The sequence below is a fragment of the Ranitomeya imitator genome, chromosome 4, assembly GCF_032444005.1.
Source record: "Ranitomeya imitator isolate aRanImi1 chromosome 4, aRanImi1.pri, whole genome shotgun sequence".
NCBI lineage: Eukaryota > Metazoa > Chordata > Amphibia > Anura > Dendrobatidae > Ranitomeya > Ranitomeya imitator.
Window position 1 is genome coordinate 149,485,029 of NC_091285.1, and position 27,109 is coordinate 149,512,137.

General features: G+C 45.4%; 1 protein-coding gene across 2 annotated transcripts in view; it reads left to right on the top strand.

The window, feature by feature from the left end:
- Positions 1-27,109, top strand: part of LOC138675633 (E3 ubiquitin-protein ligase RNF14-like) — a 137,365-nt gene that overhangs the window by 63,762 nt on the left and 46,494 nt on the right. The window contains exon 1 of one of the 2 annotated variants that reach the window (XM_069764033.1): positions 26,744-26,938. The exons of the other annotated variant lie outside the window; for it this stretch is intronic. The gene's annotated coding sequence lies outside the window, so the exon portion shown is untranslated. Of the gene's footprint in view, positions 1-26,743; positions 26,939-27,109 lie in introns of those variants that run through there. 2 annotated transcript variants of the gene reach the window in all.

Here is a 27,109-nt window from a genome sequence, read left to right on the forward strand (position 1 = left end):
TAAGCCTACCTTGCCTCAGAGAAATACCCCAAAGGAAAAGGCAGCCCCCCACATATAATGACTGTGAGTTGAGATGAAAATACAAACGCAGAGATGAAATAGATTTAGCAAAGTGAGGCCCCACTTACTGAACAGACCAAGGATAGGAAAGATTGCTTTGCGGTCAACACAAAACCCAACAAACAACCACGCAGAGGGGGCAAAAAGACCCTCCGCACCGACTAACGGTACGGAGGTGCTCCCTCTGCGCCCCAGAGCTTCCAGCAAGCAAGAAAAACCAATATAGCAAGCTGGACAGAAAAAACAGCAAACAAAAACAACACAAGCAAAACTTAGCTTATGCAGGATAGACAGGCCACAGGAACGATCCAGGAGGAAGCAAGACCAATACTAGAACATTGACTGGAGGCCAGGATCAAAGCACTAGGTGGAGTTAAATAGAGCAGCACCTAACGACTTAACCTCATCACCTGAGAAAGGAAACTCAGAAGCCGCAGAACCACTCACATCCACCAACGGAAGCCCATAGACAGAATCAGCCGAAGTACCACTTGTGACCACAGGAGGGAACTCGACCACAGAATTCACAACAGTACCCCCCCTTGAGGAGGGGTCACCGAACCCTCACCAGAGCCCCCAGGCCGACCAGGATGAGCCATATGAAAGGCACGAACAAGATCGGCAGCATGGACATCAGAGGCAAAGACCCAGGAATTATCTTCCTGACCATAACCCTTCCATTTAACCAGATACTGGAGTTTCCGTCTCGAAACACGAGAATCCAAAATCTTCTCCACTATATACTCCAACTCCCCCTCCACCAAAACCGGGGCAGGAGGATCAACAGATGGAACCATAGGTGCCACGTATCTCCGCAACAATGACCTATGGAATACGTTATGTATGGAAAAAGAATCTGGAAGGGTCAGACGAAAAGACACAGGATTAAGAACCTCAGAAATCCTATACGGACCAATAAAACGAGGATTAAACTTAGGAGAGGAAACCTTCATAGGAATATGACGAGAAGATAACAAAACCAAGTCCCCAACCCGAAGTCGGGGACCCACACAGCGTCTGCGATTAGCGAAACGTTGAGCCTTCTCCTGGGACAAAGTCAAATTGTCCACTACATGAGTCCAAATCTGCTGCAACCTGTCCACCACAGTATCCACACCAGGACAGTCTGAAGACTCAACCTGCCCTGAAGAGAAACGAGGATGGAACCCAGAGTTGCAGAAAAACGGTGAAACCAAGGTAGCCGAGCTGGCCCGATTATTAAGGGCGAACTCAGCCAAAGGCAAAAAGGACACCCAGTCATCCTGATCAGCAGAAACAAAGCATCTCAGATATGTTTCCAAGGTCTGATTGGTTCGTTCGGTCTGGCCATCAGTCTGAGGATGGAAAGCCGAGGAAAAAGACAAGTCAATGCCCATCCTACCACAAAAGGCTCGCCAAAACCTCGAAACAAACTGGGAACCTCTGTCAGAAACGATATTCTCTGGAATGCCATGTAAACGAACCACATGCTGGAAAAACAATGGCACCAAATCAGAGGAGGAAGGCAATTTAGACAAGGGTACCAAATGGACCATCTTAGAGAAGCAATCACAGACCACCCAAATGACTGACATCTTTTGAGAGACGGGAATATCTGAAATAAAATCCATAGAGATATGTGTCCAAGGCCTCTTCGGGACCGGCAAGGGCAAAAGCAACCCACTGGCACGAGAACAGCAGGGCTTAGCCCGAGCACAAATCCCACAGGACTGCACAAAAGTACGCACATCCCGCGACAGAGATGGCCACCAAAAGGATCTAGCCACTAACTCTCTGGTGCCAAAGATTCCAGGATGACCAGCCAACACCGAACAATGAACCTCAGAGATAACTTTATTCGTCCACCTATCAGGGACAAACAGTTTCTCCGCTGGGCAACGATCAGGTTTATTAGCCTGAAATTTTTGCAGCACCCGCCGCAAATCAGGGGAGATGGCAGACACAATTACTCCCTCTTTGAGGATACCCGCCGGCTCAGATACACCCGGAGAGTCGGGCACAAAACTCCTAGACAGAGCATCCGCCTTCACATTTTTAGAGCCCGGAAGGTATGAAATCACAAAGTCAAAACGGGCAAAAAACAACGACCAATGAGCTTGTCTAGGATTCAACCGCTTGGCGGACTCGAGATAAGTCAAGTTCTTATGATCAGTCAAGACCACCACGCGATGCTTAGCTCCTTCAAGCCAATGACGCCACTCCTCGAATGCCCACTTCATGGCCAGCAACTCTCGATTGCCCACATCATAATTTTGCTCAGCAGGCGAAAACTTCCTGGAAAAGAAGGCGCATGGTTTCATCACCGAGCAATCAGAACTTCTCTGCGACAAAACAGCCCCTGCTCCAATCTCAGAAGCATCAACCTCGACCTGGAACGGAAGCGAAACATCTGGTTGACACAACACAGGGGCAGAAGAAAAACGACGCTTCAACTCTTGAAAAGCTTCCACCGCAGCAGAAGACCAATTGACCAAATCAGCACCTTTCTTGGTCAAATCGGTCAATGGTTTAGCAATACTAGAAAAATTGCAGATGAAGCGACGATAAAAATTAGCAAAGCCCAGGAACTTTTGCAGACTTTTCAGAGATGTCGGCTGAGTCCAATTATGGATGGCTTGGACCTTAACAGGGTCCATCTCGATAGTAGAAGGGGAAAAGATGAACCCCAAAAATGAAACCTTCTGAACACCAAAGAGACACTTTGATCCCTTCACAAACAAAGAATTAGCACGCAGGACCTGAAACACCGTTCTGACCTGCTTCACATGAGACTCCCAATCATTCGAGAAGATCAAAATGTCATCTAAGTACACAATCAGGAATTTATCCAGGTACTCTCGGAAGATGTCATGCATAAAGGACTGAAACACTGATGGAGCATTGGCAAGTCCGAATGGCATTACTAGATACTCAAAATGGCCCTCGGGCGTATTAAATGCAGTTTTCCACTCATCGCCTCGCTTAATACGCACAAGATTATACGCACCACGAAGATCTATCTTGGTGAACCAACTAGCCCCCTTAATCCGAGCAAACAAATCAGATAACAATGGCAAGGGGTACTGAAATTTAACCGTGATCTTATTTAGAAGGCGGTAATCTATACAAGGTCTCAGTGAACCATCCTTCTTGGCTACAAAAAAGAACCCTGCTCCTAATGGCGACGATGATGGGCGAATATGCCACCTTCTCCAAAGACTCCTTCACATAACTCCGCATAGCGGCGTGCTCAGGCACAGATAAATTAAACAGTCGACCTTTTGGGAATTTACTACCAGGAATCAAATCGATAGCACAATCACAATCCCTATGCGGAGGTAGGGTATCAGACTTGGGCTCATCAAATAAATCCCGGTAATCAGACAAGAACTCAGGAACCTCAGAAGGGGTGGATGACGAAATAGACAGAAATGGGACATCACCATGTACCCCCTGACAACCCCAGCTGGACACAGACATGGATTTCCAATCTAATACTGGATTATGGACTTGTAGCCATGGCAACCCCAACACGACCACATCATGCAGATTATGCAACACCAGAAAACGAATAACCTCCTGATGTGCAGGAGCCATGCACATGGTCAGCTGGGTCCAGTACTGAGGCTTATTCTTGGCCAAAGGCATAGCATCAATTCCTCTCAATGGAGAGGACACTGCAAGGGCTCCAAGAAAAACCCACAACGCCTAGCATACTCCAAGTCCATCAAATTCAGAGCAGCGCCTGAGTCCACAAATGCCATGACAGAATACGATGACAAAGAGCAGATCAAGGTAACAGACAGAAGAAATTTTGACTGTACCGTACCAATGGTGGCAGACCTAGCGAACCGCTTAGTACGCTTAGGACAATCAGAGATAGCATGAGTGGAATCACCACAGTAGAAACACAGCCCATTCAGACGTCTGTGTTCTTGCCGTTCAACTCTGGTCAAAGTCCTATCGCACTGCATAGGCTCAGGTTTAAGCTAAGGTAATACCGCCAAATGGTGCACAGATTTACGCTCGCGCAAGCGTCGACCGATCTGAATGGCCAAAGACATAGACTCATTCAGACCAGCAGGCATAGGAAATCCCACCATGACATCCTTAAGGGCTTCAGAGAGACCTTTTCTGAAAATAGCTGCGAGCGCACCTTCATTCCACTGAGTGAGTACGGACCACTTTCTAAATTTCTGACAATATACCTCTATTTCATCCTGACCCTGACACAGAGCCAGCAAATTCTTCTCTGCCTGATCCACAGAATTAGGCTCATCGTACAGCAATCCGAGCGCCAGGAAAAATGCATCGATATTACTTAATGCAGGATCTCTGTTGTGAATTCTGTGGCAGAGCTCCCTCCTGTGGTCACAAGTGGTACTTCGGCTGATTCTCTCTGTGAGCTTCTGTTGGTGGAGGGAAGTGGTACTGCGGCTTCTGAGTTTCCTCCCTCAGGTGATCTGGTGAGGTCGTTAGGTGCTTCTCTACTTAACTCCACCTAATGCTTTGATCCTGGCTTCCTGTCAATGTTCCAGTGTTGGACTTGCTTTTCCCTGGATCATTCCTGTGGCCTGCTGCTCTGCATAGCTAAGTTCTTCTTTGCTATTTGTTTGCTATTTATTTCTGTCCAGCTTGTCTATTTGTTGCTGGAAGCTCTGGGACGCAAAGGGTGTACCTCCGTGCCGTTAGTTCGGTACGGAGGGTCTTTTTGCCCCCTTTGCGTGGTTTTCTTTAGGGTTTTGTGTAGACCGCAAAGTTGCCTTTTCTGTCCTCGCTCTGTTAAGAAAGTCGGGCCTCACTTTGCTGAATCTATTTCATCTCTACGTTTGTCTTTTCATCTTAACTCACAGTCATTATATGTGGGGGGCTGCCTTTTCCTTTGGGGTATTTCTCTGAGGCAAGGTAGGCTTATTTTCTATCTTCAGGCTAGTTAGTTTCTCAGGCTGTGCCGAGTTGCATAGGCGAGTTAGGCGCAATCCACGGCTGCCTCTAGTGTTGTTTGGAGAGGATTAGGGATTGCGGTCTGCAGAGTTCCCACGTCTCAGAGCTCGTTCTATGATTTTGGGTTATTGTCAGATCACTGTATGTGCTCTGACCGCTATGTCCATTGTGGTACTGAATTGCCTTTCATAACAGATCTCCTGACGCAAGAGAAAATGCCCAGTCCTGAGGGTCGCCACGCAAAAAAGAAATAAGGATCCTAACTTGTTGAACTGGGTCACCAGAGGAGCGAGGTTTCAAAGCCAGAAATAGTTTACAATTATTTTTGAAACTCAGAAATTTAGTTCTATCTCCAAAAAACAAATCAGGAATAGGAATTCTCGGTTCTAACATAGAATTCTGAACCACAAAGTCTTGAATACTTTGTACTCTTGCCGTGAGCTGATCCACACATGAAGACAGACCTTTAATGTCCATTGCTACACCTGTGTCCTGAATCACCCAAATGTCTAGGGGAAAAAAAAGGCAAAACACAGTGCAAAGAAAAAAAAATGACTTCACCACATCACCTGAGGAAGGAAACTCAGAAGCCGCAGTACCACTTTCCTCCACCAACGGAAGCTCACAGAGAGAACCAGCCGAAGTACCACTTGTGACCACAGGAGGGAGCTCTGCCACAGAATTCACAACAGTGCGCTTAGGACAATCGGAGATAGCATGAGTGGAATCACCACAGTAGAAACACAGCCCATTCTGACGTCTGTGTTCTTGCTTTTCAGCTCTGGTCAAAGTCCTATCGCACTGCATAGGCTCAGGTTTATGCTCAGATAATACCGCCAAATGGTGCACAGATTTACGCTCACGCAAGCGTCGACCGATCTGAATGGCCAAAGACATAGACTCATTCAGACCAGCAGGCATAGGAAATCCCACCATGACATCTTTAAGGGCTTCAGAGAGACCCTTTCTGAAAATAGCTGCCAGCGCACATTCATTCCATTGAGTGAGCACAGACCACTTTCTAAACTTCTGACAATAAATCTCTATCTCATCCTGACCCTGACACAGAGCCAGCAAATTTTTCTCTGCCTGATCCACTGAATTAGGTTCATCGTACAGTAATCCGAGCGCCAGAAAAAAACGCATCAATATTACATAATGCAGGATCTCCTGGCGCAAGGGAAAATGCCCAGTCTTGAGGGTCGCCACGTAATAAAGAAATAATGATCTTAACTTGTTGAACTGGGTCACCAGAGGAGCGAGGTTTCAAAGCCAGGAACAGTTTGCAATTATTTTTGAAACTCAGAAATTTAGCTCTATCTCCAGAAAACAAATCAGGAATAGGAATTCTTGGTTCTAACATAGAATTCTGAGCCACAAAGTCTTGAATATTTTGTAATCTTGCAGTGAGATGATCCACACATGAAGACAAACCTATAATGTCCATCACTACACCTGTGTCCTGAACCACCCAAATGTCTAGGGGAAAAAAAAGGCAAAACACAGTGCAAAGAAAAAAAAATGGTCTCAGAACTTCTTTTTTCCCTCTATTGAGAAGCATTAGTACTTTGGGCCTCCAGTACTGTTATGAATAGGTAATTCAGAACCACAATGGACCTTGAAGTTCAGAACACACAAAGTGACCTGACAATAACCAAAATACATAGGACGAGCTCTGAGACGTGGGAACTCTGCTGACCGCAATCCCTAATCCTATCCAACCTCACTAGAGGCAGCCGTGGAGCGCTCCTGACCAGACCTATGCGCCTCGAGCACAGCCTGAGAAACTAGCTAGCCCTAAGATAGAAAAATAAGCCTACCTTGCCTCAGAGAAATACCCCAAAGGAAAAGGCAGCCCCCCACATATAATGACTGTGAGTTAAGATGAAAATACAAACGCAGAGATGAAATAGATTTAGCAAAGTGAGGCCCCACTTACTGAACAGGCCGAGGATAGGAAAGATTGCTTTGCGGTCAACACAAAACCATACAAACAACCATGCAGAGGGGGCAAAAAGACCCTCCGCACCGACTAACGGTACGGAGGTGCTCCCTCTGCGTCCCAGAGCTTCCAGCAAGCAAGAAAAATCAATATAGCAAGCTGGACAGAAAAAACAGCAAACAAAAACAACACAAGCAAAACTTAGCTTATGCAGGATAGACAGGCCACAGGAACGATCCAGGAGGAAGCAAGACCAATAATAGAACATTGACTGGAGGCCAGGATCAAAGCACTAGGTGGAGTTAAATAGAGCAGCACCTAACGACTTAACCTCATCACCTGAGAAAGGAAACTCAGAAGCCGCAGAACCACTCACATCCACCAACGGAAGCCCATAGACAGAATCAGCCGAGGTACCACTTGTGACCACAGGAGGGAGCTCGACCACAGAATTCACAACAGCTGACCGCAAAGCAACCTTTCCTATCCTCAGTCTGTTCAGTTAGTCGAACTCACTTTGCTAAATCTATTTAATCTCTGTGTTTGTATTTTCATTTTTACTCACAGTCATTATATGTGGGGGGCTGCCTTTTCCTTTGGGGAATTCCTCTGAGGCAAGGTAGGCTTATTTTTCTATCTTCAGGGCTAGCTAGTTCCTTAGGCTGTGCCGAGTTGCATAGGGAGCGTTAGGAGCAATCCACGGCTATTTCTAGTGTGCGTGATAGGATTAGGGATTGCGGTCAGCAGAGTTCTCACGTCCCAGAGCTCGTCCTTATTATCAGTAACTATCAGGTCATTCCGTGTGCTCTTAACCACCAGGTCCATTATTGTCCTGACCACCAGTTCATAACAGCTAAAGTTAGGGTTAGGGTTGGGGCTAAAGTTAGGGTTAGGGTTGGGGCTAAAGTTAGGGTTAGGGTTTGGATTATATTTACGGTTGGGATTAGGGTTGGGATTAGAATTAGGGGTGTGTCAGGGTTAGGGGTGTGATTAGGGTTACCGTTGGGATTAGGGTTAGGGGTGTGTTAGGGTTAGGGTTTCAGGTAGAATTGGGGAGTTTCCACTGTTCAGGCACATCAGGGGCTCTCCAAATGCGACATGGCGTCCGATCTCAATTCCAGCCAATTCTGCGTTGAAAAAGTAAAACAGTGCTCCTTCCCTTTCGAGCTCTCCGGTGCGCCCAAACAGGGGTTTACCCCAACATATGGGGTATCAGCGTACTCAGGACAAATTGGACAACAACTTTTGGGGTCCAAGTTCTCTTGTTATCCTTGGGAAAATAAAAATGTGGGGGGCTAAAAATCATTTTTGTGGGAAAAATAAGATTTTTTTTATTTTTGCGGCTCTGCGTTATAAACTGTAGTGAAAAACTTGGGGGTTCAAAGTTCTCACAACACATCTAGATAAGTTCCTTGGGGGGTCTAGTTTCCAATATGGGGTCACTTGTGGGGGGTTTCTACTGTTTGGGTACATCAGGGGCTCTGCAAATGCAACGTGATGCCTGCAGACCAATCCATCTAAGTCTGTATTCCAAATGGCGCTCCTTCCCTTCCGAGTTCTGCCATGCGCCCAAACAGTGCTTCCCCCCCACATATGGGGTATCAGCGTACTCAGGACAAATTGGACAACAACTTTTGGGGTCCAATTTATCCTGTTACCCTTGTGAAAATACAAAACTGGGGACTAAAAAATCATTTTTGTGAAAAAAAAAAAATAATTTTTATTTTCACGGCTCTGCGTTATAAACTAGTGAAAAACTTGGGGGTTCAAAGTTCTCACAACACATCTAGATAAGTTCCTTGGGGGGTCTAGTTTCCAATATGGGGTCACTTGTGGGGGGTTTCTACTGTTTGGGTACATCAGGGGCTCTGCAAATGCAACGTGACGCCTGCAGACCAATCCATCTAAGTCTGTATTCCAAATGGCGCTCCTTCCCTTCCGAGCTCTGCCATGCGCCCAAACAGTGCTTCCCCCCCACATATGGGGTATCAGTGTACTCAGGACAAATTGGACAACAACTTTTGGGGTCCAATTTATCCTGTTACCCTTGTGAAAATACAAAACTGGGGACTAAAAAATCATTTTTGTGAAAAAAAAAAGAATTTTTATTTTCACGGCTTTGCGTTATAAACTGTAGTGAAACACTTGGGGGCTCAAAGCTCTCAAAACACATCTAGATAAGTTCCTTAGGGGGTCTACTTTCCAAAATGGTGTCACTTTTGGGTGGTTTCAATGTTTAGGCACATCAGGGGCTCTCCAAACGCAACATGGCGTCCCATCTCAATTCCAGTCAATTTTGCATTGAAAAGTCAAATGGCACTCCTTCCCTTCCGAGCTCTGCCATGCGCCCAAACAATGGTTTACACCCACATATGGGGTATCAGTGTACTCAAGACAAATTGGACAACAACTTTTGGGGTCCAATTTATCCTGTTACCCTTGTGAAAATACAAAACTGGGGACTAAAAAATCATTTTTGTGAAAAAATATGATTTTTTATTTTTACGGCTCTGCATTATAAACTTCTATGAAGCACTTGGTGGGTCAAAGTGCTCACCACACATCTAGATAAGTTCCTTAAGGGGTCTACTTTCCAAAATGGTGTCACTTGTGGGGGGTTTCAATGTTTAGGCACATCAGGGGCTCTCCAAACGCAACATGGCGTCCCATCTCAATTCCAGTCAATTTTGCATTGAAAAGTCAAATGGCGCTCCTTCCCTTCCGAGCTCTGCCATGCGCCCAAACAATGGTTTACACCCACATATGGGGAATCAGCGTACTCAGGACAAATTGCACAACAACTTTTGTGGTCTAACTTCTTCTCTTACACTTGGGAAAAAAAAATTGGGGGCAAAAAGATCATTTTTGTGAAAAAATATGATTTTTTATTTTTACGGCTCTGCATTATAAACTTCTATGAAGCACTTGGTGGGTCAAAGTGCTCACCACACATCTAGATAAGTTCCTTAAGGGGTCTACTTTCCAAAATGGTGTCATTTGTGGGGGGTTTCAATGTTTAGGCACATCAGGGGCTCTCCAAAGGCAACATGGCGTCCCATCTCAATTCCAGTCAATTTTGCATTGAAAAGTCAAATGGCGCTCCTTTCCTTCCGAGCTCTGCCATGCGCCCAAACAGTGGTTTATCCCCACATATGGGGTGTCAACGTACTCAGGACAAATTGTACAACAACTTTTGGGATCCATTTTCTCATGTTACCTTTGGTAAAATAAAACAAATTGGAGCTGAAATAAATTTTGTGTGAAAAAAAGTTAAATGTTTATTTTTATTTAAACATTCCAAAAATTCCTGTAAAACACCTGAAGGGTTAATAAACTTCTTGAATGTGGTTTTGAGCACCTTGAGGGGTGCAGTTTTTAGAGTGGTGTCACACTTGGGTATTTTCTATCATATAGACCCCTCAAAATGACTTCAAATGAGATGTGGTCCCTAAAAAAAAAATGGTGTTGCAAAAATGAGAAATTGCTGGTCAACTTTTAACCCTTATAACTCCCTAACAAAACAAAATTATGGTTCCAAAATTGTGCTGATGTAAAGTAGACATGTGGGAAATGTTACTTATTAAGTATTTTGCATGACATATCTCTGTGATTTAAGGGTATAAAAATTCAAAGTTGGAAAATTGCGAAATTTTCAAAATTTTCACCAAATTTCCGTTTTTTTTCACAAATAAACGCAAGTTATATCGAATAAATTTTACCACTAACATGAAGTACAATACGTCACGAGAAAACATTGTCAGAATCACTGGGATCCGTTGAAGCGTTCCAGAGTTATAACCTCATAAAGGGACAGTGGTCAGAATTGTAAAAATTGGCCCGGTCATTAACGTGCAAACCACCCTCGGGGCTTAAGGGGTTAAAGTCATGCCACAGCATCTCAATCTTATATACAGTATAGTGTGCCATTATCTGTAGTTAACCAGGGTATTTTGTGCAAGGCACAGATGGAATCCTGAAAAGCCATCAATTCACTGTCAGAGGAAAGTTGATAAGCATAGAGCAGCATCACTTGGCAATTCTGGTTAGTAGGTGTGTGCAGCTTTACTTGCAGCTGTCACTTGCCTAGCACTTTTGTCATCATCATCAAGCTTATAGGTTTCCTGTCATGTGAAGAAAAACTATTAACCTTCAGACATAGGGTTAATCTTCAGATTAATAGTGTTCTGAACCTACCCGGTGCCTGCACTTAGAGCCCAGCTGCTGGGAGGAAATTAACTTCATTCCTCCCAGCAGCATTACGGTTTCATCCACGAGGGTGGTGCCAGTCTGGTTTCAGTCACCGCTCTGTGTATAGAAGCGTTGTCTGTAACACCACCCCCGCTATTGACTGACAGTTTGGTCAGCATAAGGGTTAGTGCAGGGACCATGGTATAATTGTCCTTACATATCCCTCCCACACAACCCTTCACACAGTATAATAGCCTTGCACAGCCCTCCACACATTACAATGGCCCCCACAAAGTCCTCCACACAGCATAATGGGCCCATTACAGCTTTTCTCACAGTATATTGGCACTAACACTGCCCTCCATACTGTATATTGGTCCCCTCAAAGACCTACACATAGTGTACTGGCCCCAACAGAATCCTCCACACAGCCCTCCCATATGGTATAATGGTACTCACACAGATCCCACACAGTTTAATGACATACACACAGTATATTGGTCTCCCAAATCACCCCGCACACAATAGGATGGCACCAAAAGCCCTCCTACAGTTTGAACACCCCCACAGTCCACCCTCATGAAATTCATGTCTCCCAAATCCACACACATTATGATGGGTCCATATTTCCCTACACACATTTACTCCTGTCACTACTTACAGATACGTGTGAGGTGAGGAAGTCAGGAAGTCTGAGGTCAAAAGCCAGGAGGGTATGTCATAAACAGAGGGATGAGGCAAGGATGTAGTCAGGTCACAGACAATTGTCAGAAGTCCAAGAAAGTAGCGGATCAAGACAAAGGGGCTATGCAAACAGATGGTCTAAGGCAATCCAAAGACGGTCAACAAAAATCAGAATAGTAGAACTCAAAGCACAGAGCTAACACACACCAAACTGAGAAGTGCCACAACTGGTAGAGATAAGAGGCAGAAAGCTAGATAAATAGCATGGGAATCATTCTGAACTGGAGACACCTGTAGGAAACCCAGCACACCCGGACCCTGATTGGGCGACTGAACTGTAACTCACCACATTAACCAAAGAGATACAAAGTATCAGAACACACCACTCAGAAAATAGTATAAAAAGATAACAACTTTTATTGAAAATACATACATGCTAAAAAGGAATAATAACAATCAATACGTAATAAGAGGAAGGATGATAACCGAGTAAAGTGCACAAAAACCAGAGAATGAGGTAGAAGTAACACGGGCATGGGGAAGGGATAGATATCCATAATATACCAGCTTCATGATAACATGCCTGAAAAATGTTAGCCATATTAACCGAGATCAAAAGTGCAAGTGCATAGAAACTTAGTAAGGTTATTAACACATACCCATCGAGTCCGCCTGTCCTCAGTCTCACAAAAAGCCCCGACGTGCGTTTCGCAGTCTTGCTTTGTCAAGGGGAAGGAAAGTTGTGCGTGTCATGTCTCTGTTGCGCCCCAATTTATAAAGCCCACTCATTAACGCACCCGCCAATACAGTATCGCACGTGGCACCGCCGCCCCTGAGTCCCAGGCGCATCTGTTTCCGGCACTCACAATCGGCGTGCGGGGAGGAAATCCTCCATGACGTCATATCCGCACAGCCGATGGTAAAGAGGCCTTCAACAAGATGGTGGTTCCCGGGAGCGGTGTGCATGCGCGTCGCCATCTTGTTAGGGCCAAATTTAAACGGTACAAGGGAACAGCTGAACGAAACAGCCGCTCACGCTGGCATACATCGCCCAGGGTCCAGGCGGTAAGGAGCGCATTGTACATAAAGAAAAATGCACTATACCATATCTATCCAGCCGAAGGTGAAGAGGCCTTCAACAGAATGGTAGTTCGCGGGCGCAATGCGCGTGCGCGTCGCCATCTTGTTGGGGCCAGATTTCAACAATGTAGGAAAACAGCTGAAAAAAAAAAAAACGCCGATCGCACTAACATACATAACCCCAAATCCAAGCGATAAGAAGCATATTGTACATAAGAAGGGGCGTTGTATACCACCACCGCAGAAGAAAACAAAATATAAATATATTAACAAATATGCATTTTATATCAAAAAGGACACATCACAGACAATGGGAGAAAGCATTAATACGATTAATTCCCAATCCCCACAGTTTTAAGAGTACCCTAAAAACTCATTTGTTCAGACTGGCCAACCGCCTCAATGCATTAACCTAACGATCCCTGTGTGGCCTATTTAAAAAAAAAAAAAAAAATCAGGTTCCTCGCATTATGTTCTCATTCACTTTATGCAGTTAATAGCCCTCTGTGTCTGTACTGCTACATACTTAGGCAGTTAACTGGTTCATGCAGCTTTACATGAACACCCGAGCCTTACACTATGGCTGGTCCGAATAACTAAAGCAATTGTTACCATCCACCTCTCATGTCTCCCCTTTTCCTCATAGTTTGTAAGCTTGCGAGCAGGGCCCTCATTCCTCCTGGTATCTGTTTTGAACTGTATTTCTGTTATGCTGTAATGTCTATTGTCTGTACAAGTCCCCTCTATAATTTGTAAAGCGCTGTGGAATATGTTGGCGCTATATAAATAAAAATTATTATTATTATTATTAAAGCATAGAGAGAACAATGCCCTCATATCGTTATAAAACGGTACATATAAATTCACAAAGGAAGTCCTCTTTCAAAATTTCTTTATCATAATTAATGCAAGTTTCTCCTCACTGAAAGATGTAGTAATGTCCTTGACATGTTCCAATATAAGGCATCAGATGCCATAGTGCTGTAGGATGGCAGGTGCTTTAAACCAGGGCATTTATTATGGAGCAATTTTCCGTAATTATTACTAAAACAAGAAATGTATAAAGGGAAAAACAAAAACAAACATAAGCAAAGACATAAACATATAAAATTAAAAAGCAGAAAACTGTAAAAATGGATCAAAACTCAGTTTCTTGTTAAGCCCCACAGGAGACATAGTGCCAAGTTCTACGGTCCACCTTGTTTCAGTTTGTGCCAGTAGCTGTTTTAAATTGCCCCCTCTTATCCCCCCATGGATCCTATCAATGCCTATAACTTTAAGGCCTCGGGGATCAGAGTTATGATGTAATAAAAAATGTTTAGGCAACGTTTTTAATATAGACACATCCTCCACCTCCTTTGCGGCTTGAATATCCCTCACGTGCTCTCTGACTCTAATACGCAGCTCCCTAGTTGTCAAACCAATATAGATTTTGGAGCAGGGGCACTGTGCAAAATATACGACATATGAGGTAGTACAGGAAATATAATGGACAATATTATATTCATGTGTCCCGGCAGCGTTTTTAAAAGTCTTGGCCCTCACAATGTTAGATAGATTACACGCCATACAGTTCCCGCATGGGAAACAGCCCCATCTTTGTTTAGAATTACCAAAAAAGCTTTTGTGTGGGGCCACATAGTGACTCCTCACTAATTGGTCCTTCAAGTTTTTGCTCCTTCTTGCAGTAATAAGAGGTCTTATAGAAATTTCTTTATTTAACATGGGGTTGCTTTGAAGAACAGGCCAATGCTTGGTCCGAATCTGACGCATGGCACCCCACTGGCAGTTAAATGTTGATATAAATCTAATTTGGGTATCACTTTTGTCAGTCTGAGCGCCAGAGTTGCAAAGCAATTTCTGACGTGGGGTATATTTGGCACGATGGTAGCCATGTTTGATATTTCTTTGACTATACCCTCTTTCCATGAAACAATTTTTTAAATCCTTGGCCTGCTCTTCAAACCTGTCCTCCGTGGAGCAAGTGCATTTTGCTCTAAGGAACTGACCGATGGGGATTGCTTTAATAGTCGAGTAAGCATGTCCCGAGGAGGCATGGAGAAAAGAATTGACAGAGGTGTCCTTCCTGAAGATGTCAGTGTGCACGGACCCCGAATCATCAACAGACAGTGCAATGTCTAAAAAATCGATCTTGCGTTCATGCCATTTGTATGTAAGTCTAATGTTATAGGCATTGTCGTTCAAAGATAACATAAACTTCTCCAACTCAGGGACCGTTCCCTGCCAGATGATGAGAAGATCGTCAATATAACGAAACCAGCACTGCACATGGTCGGCGGCGCATGCCCCCTCCCCACGAAAAATCTCCCTCTCCCAGAAACTAAGGAAGAGGTTAGCGTAGGCAGGCGCACACGCCACCCCCATGGCAGTGCCGCGTTTCTGCAGGTAAAACCGGTCCCTGAAAGTGAAGAAGTTGTGATACAGTACAAACTGCAATAATTCCAACAGAAGATCGTCAAAGGGTCCATCCAAATTGCTCATCTCCAGGAAGTACCGTACGGCCTCTAGACCATGTTGGTGGTCAATACACGTGTACAGGGACTCGATGTCCGTGGTGACAAGAAGCATATCAGAATCCAGGCAAAGACCATCAACCCTGACCAGGACGTCCACAGAATCCCTGACATAGGAGGGCAGCGTTTCGACCAAGGGTTTCAGGTAATAATCAATAAATTTACACACCGGGTCACACAGCCCTCCCATGCCAGAGACTATGGGACGCCTGTTATGACCTGGTGGTAAGGACAATAATGGACCTGGTGGTTAAGAGCACACGGAATGACCTGATAGTTACAAATAATATAGGACGAGCTCTGAGACGTGGGAACTCTGCTGACCGCAATCCCTAATCCTATCACACACACTAGAAATAGCCGTGGATTGCTTCTAATGCTCCCTATGCAACTCGACACAGCCTAAGGAACTAGCTAGCCCTGAAGATAGAAAAATAAGCCTACCTTGCCTCAGAGAAATTCCCCAAAGGAAAAGGCAGCCCCCCACATATAATGACTGTGAGTAAAGATTAAAATACAAACACAGAGATGAAATAGATTTAGCAAAGTGAGGCCCGACTTACTGAACAGACTGAGGATAGGAAAGGTAACTTTGCGGTCAGCACAAAAAACTACAAAAAGACCACGCGCACCGACTCACGGTGCGGAGGCGCTCCCTCTGCGTCCCAGAGCTTCCAGCAAGCAAGACAAAAATCAAAATAGCAAGCTGGACAGAAAAATAGCAAACTAAAGAAAAACAAGCAGGAACTTAGCTTCTGCTGGGAAGACAGGTCACAAGAACGATCCAGGAGAGAACTAGACCAATACTGGAACATTGACAGGTGGCATGGAGCAATGATCTAAGTGGAGTTAAATAGAGCAGCCAGCTAACGAATTAACCTCATCACCTGTGGAAGGAAACTCAGAAGCCGCAGCCCCATGGACAGAACCAGCCGAAGTACCATTCATGACCACAGGAGGGAGCTTGACAACAGAATTCACAACAGACGCCCCGGCGGGTCGACGGGATTCTTGTGAATTTTGGGGAGGAGGTAAAAGGTAGGGACCTTAGGGAATTTTGTCATTAAACCTTCCACAATTTTTTTGGGAATAAGTCCTTTTTCCCATGCCTGGATCAGAATGGTATCGAGCAGGTGCGAAAATGCGGTCAAGGGATTCTGAGGGAGTAGCGAGTAGTAATTTTTATCTTTAAGTTGTCTGAACGCCTCCTTTTCGTATTTGTCTGTTGGCCATTTCCCCCCTTGTCCGCCGATTTAATGACCACATCATCTAATGCTTTAAGTTGTTTCAAAGCACGTCTATGATCAGGACCAAGATTATCATATCATAATGGCCCCATTACAGCTTTCCTCACAGTATATTGGCACTAACACTGCCCTCCATACTGTATATTGGCCCCCTCAAAGACCTACACACAGTGTACGGGCCCCAACAGAATCCTCCACACAGCCCTCCCATATGGTATAATGGTACTCACACAGATCCCACACAGTTTAATGACATACACACAGTATATTGGTCTCCCAAAGCACCCCGCACACAATAGGATGGCACCAAAAGCCCTCCTACAGTTTGATAACCCCCACAGTCCACCCTCATGAAATTCATTGCTCCCAAAGATCCCCACACATTATGATGGGTCCATATTTCCCTACACACATTTACTCCTGTCACTACTTACAGACACGTGTGAGGTGAGGAAGTCAGGAAGTCCGAGGTCAAAAGCCAGGAGGGTATGTCATAAACAGAGGGATGAGGCAAGGATGTAGTCAGGTCACAGACAAGGGTCAGAAGTCCAAGAAAGTAGCGGATCAAGACAAAGGGGCTATGCAAACAGATGGTCTAAGGCAATCCAAAGACGGTCAACAAAAATCAGAATAGTAGAACTCAAAGCACAGAGCTAACACACACCAAACTGAGAAGTGCCACAACTGGTAGAGATAAGAGGCAGAAAGCTAGATAAATAGCATGGGAATCATTCTGAACTGGAGACACCTGTAGGAAACCCAGCACACCCGGACCCTGATTGGGCGACTGAACTGTAACTCACCACATTAACCAAAGAGATACAAAGTATCAGAACACACCACTCAGAAAATAGTATAAAAAGATAACAACTTTTATTGAAAATACATACATGCTAAAAAGGAATAATAACAATCAATACGTAATAAGAGGAAGGATGATAACCGAGTAAAGTGCACAAAAACCAGAGAAACCCAGCACACCCGGACCTTGATTGGGCGACTGAACTGTAACTCACCACATTGACAGCTCAACACAGCCAAGTCTCAGATTGGACAGCTGAGATGCCATCCACCACACTGAGAGGAGGAACAGTAGGTTAGCGCCATAGTATATACCAGACACACAGTATAAACCCATATAATGTACTCTTTGCAAAACACAAACACAGTGTAATGGCTCTCCACACAGTATAATGGCATGGGTGTCGCACTCCCACCGATCAAACATTGATAACCTATTCTAAGGATAGGTCATCAGTGCTGAAGTATTGGACAACCTCTTTAAGTGAGTTCATTAAACTTCAATGAGGAGGGCAGTTGAATAGAAAAATCAGCAGCTGGAAATCAACAAAAACTGCTCTGGTGTTAAGAATGCCTCTGGGTTCTCCTGAGATTCCCAGGCAATTATAGCATATCCATACACAATGCAGGCAGACTATCACTCAAATTGTTGAGGCGTGATTACAGCCATATAGTAGCTGCAGCACAGTGGCTCAGTTGTTAGCGCTCTTGGTTTGCAGCGCTGGGTGTCACGATAATGCAAAAACCATAACTGAGGGATTTTTTTGCACATCTGACCATGGTCCTGAAAGCACATGGCAGCTGTGACCCCCCTCTCTCTCTCCCCTCCCTGAATATAACAAACCAGCCCTATGGCAGACACTGGGTAACTTGAAGCTAGTGTGTGAGCAGGGTGTGGCTTTAAACTGCAGGTGACCAATCCTGCAAAGCCACCTGTTGTCCCTCCCTTCTCAGTCGGGAATTTCTTTTGTCTCGAGAGTCTAAGAACATAAATATCTCTGACCTCAGAACATATCATTAACCAGCCCTTTAGTGATGTCACGAGGCTGCAGTTTATAAGTCTCTACACTTAACCCAGCCTTCAGTTTTGCCTGAGGAGATGTACTACATCTGGGCTCTGCCTGCCAGCATGGTTTTGCCTGAAATGATCTGAGAACATGTGAGTTTTACCTTTTCTCATTTAATCCTGTTATTTTATAATTGCTTTGTACATATTTTCAATTGTCTCTTTTGTAACATCCTTGTAATATTTTGATAAACACTGCCTAATCTTTCGGAGTAAAATATTTAAATTACTAGTTTCGTTCTTCCTGCTCTAAAACGTACCCTAAGCCTTCTGAAGGGAATTACGCTACTGTTTTGGGTTAGCTTTGGACTCGTTAATCGAAGCTGGTGGCAGCATACCTTGTTCTGTGCCTTTCGGAGTCGTTGTAGTGACGGTGGCGTTGATAATTATTGTTCCTGCCTGAGTGGGAGTAGTTATATCGCCTTGCTGCAGCGTGCCCAATAGCCAGTACATAGCAGGCAGCCTTTCTGGCGACTATTTACCCTAGGTGCAGTACCTAATCTGACCTGAGTGTAAGGGGGGCCTCAGAGAGCTGCAAGTTTTCAAGTGGAACTGTAAAGCGGGATATACATAAATCCCTGCAGTTCGTGTTATATTGCAGAGCAGTGGGATAACTAAAATAAGCCCCTGCTGTAAACTGATAGCCCAATAACCTTGTGTGTGTTTTCATCACATTGTAGCAGTGGAGGCATAACTAAGATAAGCCCCCCTGCACATGTGATAGCCGTCTGTTGGCTAAATTCACCCCGATCTGTGACGTAGGGGTGACAGTCGCGGTATGAATCGTGACACTGGGGTCCTAGGTTCTAATCCCACCAAGGACAACATCTGCAAGGAGTTTGTATGTTCCCTCCGTGTTTGCGTGGGTTTCCTCCAGGTTCTCCGGTTTTCTCCCACACTCCAAAGACATACTGATAAGGAATGTAGATTGTGAGCCCCATTGGGGACAGTGATGATAATGTGTGCAAAACTGTAAAGCACTGCGGAATATGTTAGCGCTATATAAAAATAAAGATTATTATTATAGTAATCACTTTCCTTTACTGTCCCGGTGTCTTAGAGATTACACCATGATTGAAACTTAATATTCTCAGTGTAGCAGCACTTCTAGTCAGCCGGCTACACAGTGATTTAATGATATTTACCTGCAGATAAATAACATCTTTGGTGATGTCATGTTTCGTTTAAGAATCAGAAGATAGCAATGTAGAGATGTGAGGTTGTGGGTTGTAATAATCACGTAGGCATGTTAACGATACAATTTATTTTATTCCTTACGTCCATGGTTTTACAACAATTCCGGTTAGATAGCCAAAATACAGTGTCCCCAGTCCACAAGATCTCCTTCCCGGAACCGGTAGTCCCACTGCCCCTGTACCAGGTAATACTCAGTGTCTCCCAACATTTGGTTGGCCCGCAGATTTCATATCTCCTGCCAGTATAGTCTGTAGTCATAATCCATGCTACTCCAGACAAGAGATAACATGACTGAAGCCCATGTATCCAGAAACAGCACTCAGGTTTCTCAAATCCAGAAGACAGATCCCCCAATGGTAGAACGTGGATCCAGCCCAGCTGCAAACCGATCTCCAAACTCCATAGGCCATCCATACGTGGGCACCAGGACCTCAGCCAAAGATCTCTCCTCTCAAGATCACTTCACCAACTCCCCCCTAAACATGGGGCTTCTTGTGCTACCTCCCTGGGATCAGCTCCCTGAATGGGCAGAAGTGTTCACACTCTCTCCCTCAAAGCTAATTCTGTATTGGTGGAGGTATTTTCCTCATGCTGAACTTATCACCTGGGACTGAAAGTGAGACCCCCAAGCAACGAATCCCACGTGAACTAAAGGCATGGTTTTGCCAACAATAGAACTACACATAGCCTTCTACCATTACAGTGTCCCTTCATGCACCCAGACGCACACAGACAGCACTATCCCCATTCCTTTACATATGACCTAGTGTGTCTGGGTGCATGAAGGGACACTGTAATGGTAGAAGGCTATGTGTATTTCTATTGTTGGCAAAGCCTGAAGCAAAAAATGAATGAAAACAATACAAAATGCCTCCGATCATAATATCCAGATCACGTGCAAACTTTAATAGCGGATTGCCCCACACGCCCCCGGAAGAAGAATCATCGAAACGCGCGTTGGGGTTGGCTCCGGTCTCGTGCTCTCTCTGGGTAAATATGTATTGATTTATGTGCACTTGGATTTCGTTTATATCTATTGTCATGGGAGTATTTATTGGGAGGTTTTTTGTCAGGAGTTAGTACGCCTATGGGTTTTAGTTCCAGGCGCTAATACCGGCAGCCACCTTCTCCCTTATATTCTATATTCATATCTGAGCACCATGCTAAGAGGGGTGGTTTTTTCCCCTGTCAAGGTATCTTTACATGTTTACCCTTTTACCACCAATGTGGATATAGTCGATATTTAGCCTATGGTGGGGCAATCCACTATTAAAGTTTGCATTTTGTATTGTTTTCATTCATTTTTTGTATGTATTGTGTATAAAAGCTTCAGGCTTTTTTAGTGACTTTTTGAATAAATTATACCAATTGAACTATACATTCATTGTGGCCTTGTATTTTTTGGAGAGGTCATTGTGTCTATTGTTAAACGAATGTGTTCTCGTGACTTCTATTAGGACTAATTATGTGTACCCATATTTTATATATTGTTGATGAGAGACACTTCTTGATCCGAATATGGTCAATTTACTATAGGATCTACGGTATATGTTTAATACTTGTTATGAAGTGTTGCCTATCCTTTTACAGGATTAATGGGCATGGGTAGTATGCTTATAACAAAATACAGCCTGCACGTCTTCCTCTGCTTTCTGTCATTGAATGGAAACATTGATTCCTGAGGCTGAACTGACTAGTAGGGAATCTCAAATAAAACTCAGGAAGCAAATCTCTAATAAAACACAGCATTAAGATCGATGTAACTGGTGCTATGTGCTGCAAAAAGTCTGCATCCCTTAGAGCCTCAGACTCGGCTCTATGTCTATTGGTCCAATAGTCTTTAGAACAAGGCCAGCTCCTCTCACTCCTCCCCCACTTTTTCAGCATGGACACAAATGTAAAAAGTTTCACCTTCATGAGAACCAAACTTTGTATCATCCAGTTTTTCGAAGCATATTTCATGTCGTCATTGCGTGTAAACTCTACAGTCCCCATTCCACTCTGGAGTACATCTTCAGCTTTTCTTATATGATCTTTCCGATCCTGCTCAACGGGGAGATGGGGAAGCCCTGAGACGAGGACTCTGTACACACATATTTTACATTAATTACAACCGTATCAACAAAAGAGAAGGAAGTGGAGTATTATACGGTGACAGTATACCCCTTACACTCCCCTTTCCTTTAATTATGGTAATGCCTGACCATAACATAAGCAAATCTTTATTTTGTACAACTAATACTCCACACAGGGAGACGAATGAGGTAGTCTTTTGATTCAGTGGGTATACTGAACACCACCCGCCGCAGAAAGTCTTACGGCTCAAGTTGGAGCCAAAAAATAAAACATTTTTGTGTTCTTTAATAAAACTTTGGTACCTGGCACATAGTCCTCCAGGTATACCTACAGTCCATAGGGTCCTGAACATGAATAACAAGTGGACCCCTCCATGGGGCCTACAGTCCTTCGGAGATGACTTCCCCCTTTTCTTTGTGGGAAGCATGGTCCCGCGTATTTAGAACTGACATATGTAGAATCACGGGACCTGTTCATTAGGTCAACAGTCCTTAAGAGGGAAGGTGTCCCCTCCCTTTAAACTGAGTATTGCTCTTGTATGCCGGGTGCACTTGCAGCGCCCCAGAGATCTGGTCGTTGCAGTATGACACTCTGCCGCTAAGGGGAGTGATGGTACGTCTGATGGCACTGAAGGAATTCTACTGACCAGGTATCACCAGCACACATTACACTTCACACTCCGGCCACTAGGGGGAGAAAAAGGCTTTATTTATTGGGCCACTCCTCACACTGGTAAAACTAGGGGTTGGATAGGAAGTTAGTCAGAAGCTGACTGGGTTGGATTCAGGCAACATCTCGTGGCAGGGGGTGTTGCAGGGAGAAGATTCAGGGGGGTGCCTGTCAGGCGTGGGAGCCTGGCAGGTACCTAGCAAACAGAAAGGAACGTTACGGAACCGCGCCTGCACTACCTTGCGGCGGTATCCTAAGAAAGAGACACGAAGCGAAGGATATTGTGGAACAGTGAGAAACGAGATCAAGCACAAAGGAGAGCCAGTAGGAGTCGTGCCCCGAGAACGGAAACATCCTACTGAGGCGCGCAGCCGGTGGCCGGAACACCGAGGAAGTAACTGACTCTATGCCTTACTTCAAACTCCGCAGGACAGTTAATTATAGGTTGGCTGTCTACCTTAAATTTCCTACGAAGACATAGGGGGCAACGCGTGGAGAGGGGCATCTCTAGGGTCCCGGAAGAGCTCCGAGCCTTCCCGTCATACGGGTGCGTCCTAGCCATAACATACCTGGGGGACGAGAAACTAGTAACATCTGGAACGAAATAGAAAGAAAGAGAAAGAACTAGAAAGAACGAACGAATGAACGAACTAGAACAGCATTTGTGAGGACTATACTGAATGCTCAGCAGGGTAGCACTACAACACACAGGCGCTATTGGTAGGCAACGATTTCCACCTGCAAAGGGAACTCTGGATGTGCCATCGGACCGGCTGGTCTCAGACAGCCCTGTTAACTGTGCTCTGGATTGTGGATCCTGAAGTCTTCAGTAAAGAGGTAAAGAGACTGCAACCTTGTGTCCTCGTTATTGTCTGCACCTCACACCATCGCCATCTACATCACTGGGAAGCCCTGGGGACATACTTCACCTGTGGGAAGGTATACCATCTAACTGCCATTCCATCACCCCAGCAGGCCCCAAGCAGCGTCGGTCATCCTGACCGAACACCACAGGTGGCATCACGAAACCTTGACAGACTCCTATCACCTTTTATTGGACGCCCATTAGCAGGGTCACGGACCCGGTCCAGCCACCGTGACAACCCCAGAACTGAAACAGAAAGGACCGGTACCGAGTAACCTGTGACCCTGTGTCTGGGGGCGATCCACACTGCCTGTCCTGGAATGAGTCCGCTGTTGCAGTCGCACCTAGGTCAGGTAGTTCAAAGTCCCGTTCCGCCATCCAGCAGAAAGGTTGCATCAGGTGCAACAAAAAAACAAGCTCAAGGTGGAAGCCCACACACAAAAACCATTCAACTTTAGGCCATACCGGCCTTACTGAACCACTATTCTGGTGCTACATGGCTCCTTTGCCCACCGGGACGTGAAACAGTCCTGCATATCAGGTGCAACAGGCACTAATTATACATATTTTTCACCGATTCACTGGAGTCCATTCTTTCAGCTGCACCCGTCCTGTGTCGCATGGTCTCCTCTACAGTTAGATGCTTGTGCTCGAGCTGATGCTAACACAGCAGCTGCAGTTGTCACTGGCTGCCACGGTATGGCAGGGGCATCAATAGGCCACTCATTGGCCTGAGGGTCAGGTTCTCTGTGGGCCATCTCAACGGCCGAGCACTGCTCCAGTTCTCTTTCCTCCTGATAGGTTGTGGCAACCCCATAAAATCCGCGAGAACCATCCTCCCGATAAAAGGTGACCCAGTCACCTACTTTCAAGGGTCTGCTAAATTTTACCGAGGCAGCGTTCACATACACTTTCACATTGGTTAATTCTCCCGGATAAATCCATACCCGTGTTCCACGTCAGTGTAGATCAACTGCCCGCTGTTGCGCCGTTTGGCCATAGCACCCCCCAGTTGTCGCAATTCCACCCACACCTCCTTCTCCTGTTGTTTTTTTGCAGAGGATGACCTCCTCTATTCAGGCGGCCTGCATGGGGGATGGGAAGGGACCTTCTGATGGACGATGAGCACGGGATGACCCCCCGGATTAAGATGTTGCCGAGCGCGGACCTGTCCTCTATGGCCTGGGGCCGAGGATCACTCACTGCCTCTCGTGACCGGACTGTGTCCATCCTGTGGCTATTAATTTTCACCACTGCAGCAGCTGCGCACTCTGTCTCCTTCACTTTCAGTGCAAGCTCCTCCAAGGCGGCCGCAACGTCTGGTCCTCCGCCCTCTACCTCCTGACTTAGATGTTCTGGACCCGGACGATGAAGCTCTGGCTCCGGCAGCCGCTGCTACCGCTCCTCTGCTGGACTGGGGAAATGGTGAGTACAGAATTCATCAGCAACCCCTCTCTATTGCCTGTGTCAAGTCTTTTCCTCCTCCTGCCTCCATCTCCACTTGATGCAGTCTACACCGCCGTAGCTCTGTGTGCATGAGTGCTCCATCATTGCTGGTCTCATAGCTTGTGATGGGGCCATGCAGCTGCTCTCGTGGTTTTCTTCTGGGCCCCACCTATTCCACGGGGGGGGGGGGGGCGCTTCTGGCCGCTCCACCCATTTTCTAGCAATCTGTGGGAAGGGACCATGCCTCACGGTTCCTCAGCGTTCTCCCAATTCAGCTCTGCCATGATTAAACTTTCCTTAGTCTGTTTCGCACCAGACCAGAGAATTTCTGTCTCCGAAGACAGTTGCCACTTGAAGAGCAACCTGCCCTTCTGTACTGTACTTTGTGGTGACCCAGCGTACTCCTGTTCCAAGCTCACTGCTTCTGAGAGTTCCCTTAGCCGTTTTGCAACAGTACTGATGGGCATCTGCCCAAGCTATGAGCTGCCACATCATTGAGCTACCTGTGTCCCCATCCTGTCACTGTTTCTATCTTGATTCTCCTTTTCCGCTGCTGTACTGGCCACTGCTGCTCAGGCCCGATGCTGTTGATGACTGGGCTTCCCTCTTAGCAAACGTTGCATGGTCGCTGCTATTGCCCCGGGCACTTAAGCCCGTGAGGACTGTCTGGGCACTCTGGTCCTTCTGACTCAAATCAGGAAGTCTTCCCTATCTTAACTGCAGCTGACCCCTCCTACAATAAACTATGTACACTATTGTGCCCCCATCTAGTGGTGGCCAGAAACGAGTACTACACTTTCCCTATTAGCAAGTACACTCTATAGCAAATATATACATTACATTTTACATCTAGTAGCATTATTAAATATTCACAATGGAGAAAAGCAATATACACATACTTTACATTAATTACAAACGTATAAAAGAGAAGGAAGTGGAGTATTATACGGTCCCAGTGCACCCCTTACATATGCATAATATCCAACCTGCTCGTCTTGCTATGCTTATGGTCATTGAAATGATTCCTGAGGCTGAACTGATGAGCAAGCAAATCTCTAATAAAAAGAAGAAGATCGATGTAATTGGCGCGCCATGCTGGAAAAAGTCTTCACCCCTTAGAGCTGTGGACTCCACGCTACGTCCATTGGTCCAATAGTCTTTAGAACAAGGCCAGCTCCAAACAAGTAATAATAATGACAAATGATGAAAATCAAATATGAATTTGAACAGAATATTCTCCCACAGTTAAAGTGACTCCATATGTGATCCAGGGGCGGACATACCATCATTGCACCGCAAATGCACAGGAGCTAAAGGGTTAATGAAGCACACTTCCACCTCCAAAGCAGTAACCAGCTTCGATCACATACACATAAATGGGTGCATTATAATGATCTGTGAAGTTTCCAAAACTGTTCTTGCACAGGGGTCTCTCCTGTCTGCGAACCCCTTCTAGGAGCAGTGGCGGACACGACACTGGTGCAACCTGTGCAGCACAGGTGCCCAAGAGATAATGTGACCCATGAACATTTCTAAGGCAGTACGCAGCTTGTGTCATAGGTGGACTGTAGAAGGCCAATACACTGTTCTTGCACAGGGGTCTCTCCTGTCTGTGTCCGCCCCTGCTGGAAGCACACCATTTCTCTGTGACAGCTGATACTTGTAGATTGTGAGCCCTCGCGGGCAGGGTCCTCTCTCCTCCTGTACCAGTTATGACTTGTATTGTTTAAGATTATTGTACTTGTTTATTATGTATACCCCTCCTCACATGTAAAGCGCCATGGAACAAATGGCGCTATAACAATAAATAATAATAATAATGATACTGCCCCTCCCTGCCAATGGTCCGCATTATGTGCTGTGTCTTCCTGAAATCTGAGTAAACGGGTACAGCAGCCAGTGACGTGTGTGCAGGTGAGATCATTTCTTGTATAGTATTACATAGTACTATCACTTTAAGCCTGGCACAGCCCTTAGTGACGTGTGGGGTGCACAGCTCTGCAGTCTCGCCCTGTGGATCGCTGTTCCGAGCTCTCTAACGTAAAGCCTCTTCTGTACAGTTCACAGTCTGCCTCCCTATTGAGACACACGAACACTTCAAGACATTGTGTGACAGGTTAAAGGAAAATCTGACATCTACGGGGGCAGCGATAAAGAACGGTAAGAAACATTCATTTAAAGGGAAATGGGCAGCAAGAATCGGAAACCAGCCCTGTTACTGCAGCCGTTACTGGAGATTACGGCAAACTAAAAAAATGACAAATAGGAAGATAGTTGTCATAAACGGTATTTACAGATGGCAGCTCTCTATTTTATCTGTATAGAACGTAT